At 41.4% G+C, this 9,550-nt stretch overlaps 1 non-coding gene across 1 annotated transcript; it reads left to right on the plus strand.

The window, feature by feature from the left end:
- The first annotated feature begins 9,265 nt into the window (after positions 1-9,265).
- Positions 9,266-9,337, plus strand: Trnah-gug. Its single transcript has one exon. It is a non-coding gene; the product is annotated as a tRNA-His (tRNA).
- Positions 9,338-9,550: the final 213 nt, after the last annotated feature.

Genomic DNA, 9,550 nt, shown 5'->3' on the forward strand with positions numbered 1-9,550 from the left:
GAAACCAGAGGAAAGAGAGCCGCGGTTTAGGGGAAGAGGAAGGGGAGACAGGAGGGAGAAAAAATATATAGATAAATGTGAAATGCTGGGAGGGAAGGAAGGCGCGATGGATATCAAAATAATTCAGAGAGCGTTCAAAATTTGGTCTCCAGGTAAAAGTTTCGAAAAGACAATGAATTTCTACTTTTATTCTATCATATTTGGAAAGCTTAAATTTACGGTACTGGTTATAGTAGCAGTAGTAGCAGCAGCAGTAGTAGTAGTAGTAGTAGTAGTAGTAGTAGTAGTAGTAGTAGTAGTAGTAGTAGTAGTAGTAGTAGTAGTAGTAGTAGTTACATCCCTATTTATAATTTCATCTGTATCACACTTTCGATTATAAACTAAAATATTACACACAAAACAAAATATATCAAGTAACTATTAGTACAACTTACTAATCAATACTTCAAACTAGAGTCGTTCATGGAGCTGCCTTGTGTGGGATCAGCTGGCCTTTCACAATCATCTTATTTTCGCCATTTCATGTATAGCATTTCTCTTTCAGTGGCGCCTTATGATATCAAACACAGCCTTTCACTATTGAAGAAGCCAAACGCTCACTTATTCCCATGTTCTCCCTTCATCGTCGCTTTTTAATGGCAAACATCACGCTGCTCACAATGAGGGAAGCCACCACGAGTTACCTTGCGTTATTTTGGTAAGCGGAAAGCCACACAGTGAATAGCTACGTGTCTGGTGATCACGCGACACCTTTATACCCTTACCAGGTCTGTCATTTCCGCTGCTATTCAGTTAACTCGCACGAAGCCACTCGGTGAGAAGAGTAACTTAAGGAAATTAGGCAGGTAATACTAAAATTGCAGGGGCGTGTGTAGGATTCGAACTCACAGGTCTGCAAAACGGAAATTCGGGTGATTTTCCGCGGCCTCCATGTACCCTAAACGGATCATTTCACTTAATGGTTGAATTTGGCTCGTGACGGCTTTAGATTGCCTTATTTCTCGCTTTCTATAATGCCAATTTTCGTCCTCGGCTCGCATCTTCAAAGGTTTCGCCAGCTACGTCTTCTTCTATAGCTAATTCTTACGTACTTTTGTAGAATTAACTAAAGTGTTGGTGATGCTTAATTCTTGAGGGGTTTAACAAGCACTCTGCGTCATAAAGGGCTAAGAAAATAGTTATGAGAATCCGATTGGTTAAATAATAGTGCTCAAGAAATTTCAAGTAAAGGGTAACTAAAACATCATAAAAACTTCTAGTAGTGGTATTTAACCCCTTCAGTACTGACACGCATTTTTACCATGATTTTTGGGTATGATTATACGATCTTATTGACATTAGGAAGGGTCTATGGAGGTCAGAAGATTTAACAGCCAGTCTTCACTATTTTAATTCCCACATAAGTTTCTGAAGCTGTGCAAAATCAACAAATAGTAAGCAGGAATGAATATGAAAACGCGACATAGTACTGAAGAGGTTAATTTTCTTCTACTTTCTCTCCTTTTCTTCTTCTTCTTCTTCTTCTTCTTCTTCTTCTTCTTCTTCTTCTTTTCTTCTTCGTTTTTTTCTCCCTCTTCCGCTTCTTTAGTTTCCAAGTAACCGCAATGAGACGGAATGTTTAGGAATAAGGCAGTAGAAACCTTCACACCAGTGGCTTGGGACAGAAAGTGCAAACATTATAATGGACAGGAAGGTGGAGGAAATCTCTGAGCACCTGAATCTCATAAGAACCTCATAACTCCTAACAAACAGTATTCAGAACCAGGAACGCTCACTACTAACCACTATACAGACCTTTTTCCTTTATCAATCTTTTCATCCCATTTCCCGTAAGCTTCTCTTTTCTTGAATTGTAAATGCCACGACCTGTGCTCATTAGGTTTTCTAACAAACAGTACTCAGAACCGGGAACTCTCTCACTACTAACCACAATACAGATTTCTTCCTTTATCTATTTTTTTATCCATTTCCCGTAAACTTCCATTTCTCTCAAGTTGTGACCGCCTTCCAGCCAGACCCTCTCCAATGCTCATTATCTTCCCTAACGACATGTTTTTCCCTAGGCTAGGAGATGATCATCAGACTTCGCGGAAAACTTGATTTACCTACCGCCCTCTCAAGTACTCTGCCCTGTGCCGCATTCAGTTCACGTTCCACCACACTAGAGTCTGTGTGTGTGTGTGTGTGTGTGTGTGTGTGTGTGTGTGTGTGTGTGTGTGTGTGTGTGTGTGTGTGTGTGTGTGTGTGTGTGTGTGTGTGTGTGTGTGTGTGTGTGTGTGTGTGTGTGTGTGTGTGTGTGTGTGTGTGTGTGTGTGTGTGTGTGTGTGTGTGTGTGTGTGTGTGTGTGTGTGTGACAGGCCCATATTCTTTAAGTCTGTTTTCTCACCACGACAATTTTCAAGGGCTAGATTGATAATTAGCAGTGTTCTCAAGATTAATTTTCCCGTTAATAATTCATAAATTTTGTTAACCTAGAGAGAGAGAGAGAGAGAGAGAGAGAGAGAGAGAGAGAGAGAGAGAGAGAGAGAGAGAGAGAGAGAGAGAGAGAGAGAGAGAGAGAGAGAGAGAGAGAGAGAGAGAGAGAGAGAGAGAGAGAGAGAGAGAGAGAGAGAGAGAGAGAGAGAGAGAGAGAGAGAGAGAGAGAGAGAGAGAGAGAGAGAGAGAGAGAGAGACAAGAGAAAGAGGCAAAATTTTAACCAAGAAACAAGAATAAGACTTTCATGTCAAGGTTAGCACGAGATTCTTCACATGACCTCGTTTTCATTGACTCTTCGCGCCACTAACCTATATTGCAAAGTCCTTGTGAGCGACGTGGATGACCTGTAGTCTTATGGTAGGAAGTGAGTGAGTGATGCTGTGTTTCTCATGGCGCTAAAATGCTGGCTAATGAACGACAGGGAATGGTGTTATGAGGTCAATCTATCACAGGGGATAAGACTGATGAGTGAAGGATGGCAGACAGGTAAATGCTTTCATCTAACGTGTGAAGATACAAATGAAAGTAGATCTCGTTTCCTTTCAGTCATATGTGTATGTCAATATTTTTAGTGATAGTAGTAGTAGTAGTAGTAGTAGTAGTAGTAGTAGTAGTAGTAGTAGTAGTAGTAGTAGTAAACCTCTTAATCTTTTAGGGAATTGGCAATAAAGTGGGCCTTTTCTTTTTATTTCTTGTTATCCTAGGGCAGCTTCCCCTATTCCATAAAAATAGTAAGTAGTAGTAGCAGTATCAGTAGCAGCAGCAGCAGCAGCAGCAGTAGTAGTAGTAGTAGTAGTAGTAGTAGTAGTAGTAGTAGAAGTAGTAGTATCAGTAATAGTAATAGTAGTAGTAGTAGTAGTAGTAGTAGTAGTAGTAGTAGTAGTAGTAGTAGTAGTAGTAGTAGTAGTAGTAGAGCGTTCCCAAGGTGAGGGTGTACCATGATCCAGAGTCAAGGATACAAAACACACGTGGCAGAATGGTGAAAAAAAAGAGCGATGCCACACAAGTAACTAAAGCCATCACAAGCTTCTCTTCATTCTCCTTATCTTCAAAACAACATAGAACTTGATCAAATATCTATCTCCTTATTCCCTTGAAGTTCTTAATGATCTCCCTTTTCTTGACTGACACACGCCTTTAATCACCACATCAAAAGTTAGTGTTGTTATTTCTATTGGTGACTCGTGATATCATTCGACTCTTTGAAAACCCTGTCTGCCTGAAGTCTACTGTATTCCTTCACCCGTGGCGAGTCCAATGCTGAAGGAAAGGGTGTTCAGAAAAAGGCAAGGACGAGGATTAAGGAATAGAAGCGGTAGAAGAAACAGAAGGTCAAGATGAAGGACGCGACAAGAGGAGGAAAAGATGAAAGGTAAAAAAAATATAAAAATACGTCAGTTTCTAATCCTCTTAATTCAGTAGGAATGTTAATTATTTTGGTGAGAAGAGACAGGTGACTTTCCCACAGCCACAAATTAAAGAGAACGACCTATATAAAAAAGAAACAAGAGTAAAATTGCTGTAGTAGACAATAATTCATAACACTGAGACTCCTACACACATTTCAAGCTCTCTCCAGCACTCAAATTAGCTATAGAGAAAAAGAAAGAATACACACTTCATTACTTCATCATCAAAATTAATTCATAACACTGAGACTCCACATACATTTCCTCTCTCCAACACTCAAACTAGCCAGAATGAAAACGACAACATACACACTTCATTACTTTATCATCATACTTGTACCTGCTTCTGTAGTACATTGATGAGGCAAGCCACTTTGACCTCCAGCGTCGCCTCCTACATTTCTGCCAACCTGCGTAATGGTGCAATGACCTTTCACAGACCGATAAAGGACAACGAGGATTACAAAACAGCATGACGTCAAGCGGTAAATGTTCATCGGTTAGGTTACAGTAAGGCGTAATTTGAAAGGTCAGGTCAAAGAGAGAGAGAGAGAGAGAGAGAGAGAGAGAGAGAGAGAGAGAGAGAGAGAGAGAGAGAGAGAGAGAGAGAGATTAAAAAATGTTCTGCAACAATATTTTTACTGTAGTGAATGGTCGGGGATAATCCAAAAGGTCAATTCTCTAGAGTTATGGAATAAAAAAATACAAACTACCACTCAAATAGAGAGAGAGAGAGAGAGAGAGAGAGAGAGAGAGAGAGAGAGAGAGAGAGAGAGAGAGAGAGAGAGAGAGAGAGAGAGAGAGAGAGAGAGAGAGAGAGAGAGAGAGAGAGAGAGAGAGAGAGAGATTAATACTGACTAATTAACCAAACAACAGACAGGCGTACAGACAGACCGAAAGGAGAGGAAAGCCACACACACACACAGATACATAAACAGACAGACAGACAGATAAACAGACAAACAGACAGACAGATAGACACACAAGCACAGACAAAACAGACGCCTGGCAAGCCCATAAGTCGGGGTCAAATAACCAGTGGAGTCATCATGGATGATCCATTTCAAAGCCGTGACCCAAATCTTTCCATAATGCCACTTGCCACCTTCCCCATACACCTAACCTGCCGCCCAAGCACACACACACACACACACACACACACACACACACACACACACACACACACACACACACACACACACACACACACACACACACACACACACACACACGTCTATGCCTGCACAGTAACACATCTGTCGTAGGTCATAGAATACAGAGTTCATATCACATCAATTGCCACGAATTTTGAGTCTTGCTAAATTGTTTTCCTTCCTCTATTCCTGACTTCATCTAACTTGAATCAGCTAATCTCTCTTCAGTTATTTGTCTCCTTAAAATACTGACAAAATTAAACTCAACCAATTATGAATATGAACATTGAAACATACATATCTCATCACAAACACATGAACCTTCCAGTATCACTAAACAAGAGCACACACATAAATTTACTCTACCACTCATATTTACCAAGCAGTTATTACCTCTATTTCACCTTCCCATGTCTTGAACCCAATATCACTAAACAAGAGAAACACAAGAGGCTGTTATTCTTAAGATACATAATTTACCCTACCACTCACATTTACCAAGCAGATATTGCCTCTACTTCACCTTGCCGTATCTAGAACCCTCGGAGGAAAGAAAAGGGCATCATGTTACCTTAAAAAAAAATCAAATAAACGGTGTAATTGGAACTCATTTTAGCTTGATATGTAGGGCGGTGGTGGTGAGATCCTAACGTCACCTCGTCACGGAGAGAAGGTTTGCGTGTCCCAGTGACCGGTGGAGGGAGACATACGAGTACATGAGGATGCATCTACAGCTCAGGCAGGATCAATATCAGGGGTCAGGTTAAAGAGTATTCCTTCCATCAATCCACCTTCAATCTGTGCCACCTATACGACTTACTGCTCTCTATATGAACTGTAATTTTTTTGCATGATTCTTTCAATAGCGGAGAACAGGAGCAATTAGCCATGACCTCGGTTAACGTAGCAAGAGAGTAAGAGATAATGCGGATTTCCAGGTACGTATAGATCGAGAATGGAAGCCTTAAACGTGCAACAGCCAGCAGTCACACACAGTCAGTTCTTAAAGGTGATGCCTGGGTGATGCTTGAGGAGATGCCACGTCAAGCAGAGCAGTCTACTATGCAAGGAAAGGTAAGAGAAATGCACATAAATACTTAGCTGAGTGTACTGTAATAAAATTTGCAGTTGTCACACTCAATCAGTTCTTAATTAAATGCGATGTCTTTGTGTTGGTTGATGAAATCCCACGCTAAGCAGAGCACTGACTATTGTTCGGTTGAAAAATAAAGGAAGATGATTGGTTGATTAAAAGTTCTGCAGTCATACAGCTAATGAACACACACACTCAGTTCTTAAAGGTGACACGTTAGTAATGTTTCAGGAACTGCCACGCCATGCAAAGCAGTTTACAGTGACACTTATTGGAATACACCTCTAAATGTCACTAAAGAGATTAAAAGAGTGCAGTGAAAGAGTTTAACGAGAATACACTTTGACAGGTAGCTTATCCTAAACAATCAAGCTCGTTAAGTATACCAAGGACGAAACACAAATCGAGTGTGTACTGTCCACCACTGAAGAACACTCACCACGCCTCATCTCCCACGTATAGCCTTGTTTAGTGACCAGTGGAACAATGCGTGCTTTGGGGTCCGAGAGGTCTCCAAGCGCACGGGTTCGAATCCTGTCACGGTCCGAGTGTAGGTTGGGGATTCTTCACTCGGGGCAACGGTTTCCTAGCGGGTGGGATTTGAGATAGGAGGTACCCCAAAAAGTATCCCCTTTAGCCCATAAATTCCTGTGAAAAACCCCACATGGTATAAAAAAAAAAAAAATAAATAAAACAGCCAAGCACACTCCTAGCCACTTTCCCCGACGAGCGTGATTCTGTTGGAGTTCTGTATCATTAACGAACCTAGTCAGGCAAGAATGGGGGCTTTACTTCTGCACATCTACATGATCAGTGTCCACGCATTCTGCATATACTGAATCCCTCAGACTTATCCTCTGACTCTGCAACAAGACCTTCAAACTCTGCACTGCGTCACAATCTCAGAATCTCAAGGCCCAACGGAACTTCGAAATTAAGAATGGTATTACGGTCAGGCCACGCAGGGAACCATAATACGTAGAAGTGTTCCCATACTTCTAAATTCTTGCCATTCCTAAAACAGGCCTCCATTCTTCTGGTGCCCGCGTCCTTCTCATCCAAGACACCAAAAATATATTAGTGAGCGAATATATATATATATATATATATATATATATATATATATATATATATATATATATATATATATATATATATTTTTTTTTTTTTTTTTTTTTTTTTTTTTTTTAATTTGAAAGAGAGTAGGTTCAGAACTTGAAAAGAAAACTAGAAAAGGATATTTTCATTTCATTCTTCTTAAGAAATTTAAGAAACTAATAAAGACATAAATCTTACTAAGTTCAATTTAATTTTGGAGAAAGAAGAAATATCAATAATTGTGTGTGTAATGTGTGTGTGTGTGTGTGTGTGTGTGTGTGTGTGTGTGTGTGTGTGTGTGTGTGTGTGTGTGTGTGTGTGTGTGTGTGTGTGTGTGTGTGTGTGTGTGTGTGTGTGTGTGTGTCACCCAGCCAGTCTTCCCCATGTGTGAGAGAGAGAGAGAGAGAGAGAGAGAGAGAGAGAGAGAGAGAGAGAGAGAGAGAGAGAGAGAGAGAGAGAGAGAGAGAGAGAGAGAGAGAGAGAGAGAGAGAGAGAGAGAGAGATGATTTTATTTTTTTCCCCACACTCACTTCCGAGAGTGAAGCGGCGGAGAGATAGATCTCAAGTAGCACCTTCAAAGACCGTCGTAATGGAGTTTTATAATCGAGTCTGGGATCTCAAAGCCAGACGTCTTCCTTGCCAACCTAGAGTCACACGCCTAACCCAGTACTGTGTCCCCGAGTGCCCAGTAGCGTCATCCCACACACTGCACTCGAAAACTACACTCGTTACTCCACCTCTACATCTCCGACCATTAATTGGGACTATTAGAGCGAAAATATGTGAGGTAAAGGGAAGGAAAACAGGCTGAAGGGCGTGGCGATGCGGCGGTGTCGTGGTGGACAGGTCAATGGCCGGATTATTGGCCTGTCTGGGCTATACATGCAGTTACTGGAGAGGAGACAGACAGCAGGGAAAGGGGGAAAGGAGAAAGAGCAAAGGGCGTGTATGAACCGTATGGACAGGCGCTAGGATTGAGAGACAGAGCCTTCCGCCACTGTCAGCCCGTCAGCAGAGCATTTAACTCCATATGACCTTGGTAACTCAGTCAATACATCGACATATCGATCTGGGAGGGACAGGCGAGGCAAGGCGAGTCACCACAGCGAGCAGGCACGCAACTCATGCCTCGCCGCCAGACAGTCGCCACCTTATGCCATGCACGTGTGTTATGGTTGCGTGTGTATGTGTGTGTGTGTGTGTGTGTGTGTGTGTGTGTGTGTGTGTGTGTGTGTGTGTGTGTGTGTGTGTGTGTGTGTGTTTGTGTGTGTGAGTATTAGTTTTTTTTTGTTTTCATAGGTTATTACATGCACGTGTGTGTGTGTGTGTGTGTGTGTGTGTGTGTGTGTGTGTGTGTGTGTGTGTGTGTGTGTGTGTGTGTGTGTGTGTGTGTGTGTGTGTGTGTGTGTGTGTACGTGCGTGTGCGTGCGTGTGAGGCAGCAAACGTTGTTGAATGAGTATATTGCGTGAGGCCTAAACATTCAGCTTGTGTGTTTCTTCTCATGGTGTTTAGAAATACATACAAACCTTGAGTAAATCGGAAACACGACACGGAACAGTCTTTGTACTATTATTGGAAGGTACTCAGAGAACACGCACACACACACACACACACACACACACACACACACACACACACACACACACACACACACACACACACTCACTCTCACTCTCGGCCGAATCTCTCATTAATGTGAAACGCGAAAGCAATCTCCGTAGACTTGTATAACCATGACCTGGAAATTCTCTTTTTTCAGACTAACATATCGTGGATCTAATTGATATACGAGTTCTCCTTAAAGCCTGCTGCTCTATAAACTGAGACTCAACTTTATCTAAAACGACATTAAAAACCTCAGATATATATTTTTCTATAGTTAAGTATTCCAGAGTAAGTATTAAATGATATGCCTGAATCAACTACTCTCAAAGTTGCAATCAAAATAATAATGAAAGGAATTAACTAAAATATCACAAATAAATGGAATTATACTTAGATATTTAGATACACTTGTTACTCGAGGTCTGAGTGGCCGTGATCGTATAGTGGTTAGTACATTGCGTTGTGGCCGCAATAACCCAGGTTCGAATCCTGGTCACGGCAACAGACACTTTCACAAAATTTTATGAATACCGGATAAAATAAGCGAACAGATATGTAGGCACGTTTTCTCTATAAACAGGTACTGGTACGTGTTGGACTAGGTTTTTATGGAATAGGGGAAGCTGGCCAAGGGCAACAAAAAATAAAAAGAAATGGCCCACTTGATCGCCAGTTCCCTAAAAGATTAAGAGAGTTAGCCAAAGATCTGGGACA

Source organism: Portunus trituberculatus, chromosome 14 (assembly GCF_017591435.1).
Source record: "Portunus trituberculatus isolate SZX2019 chromosome 14, ASM1759143v1, whole genome shotgun sequence".
NCBI lineage: Eukaryota > Metazoa > Arthropoda > Malacostraca > Decapoda > Portunidae > Portunus > Portunus trituberculatus.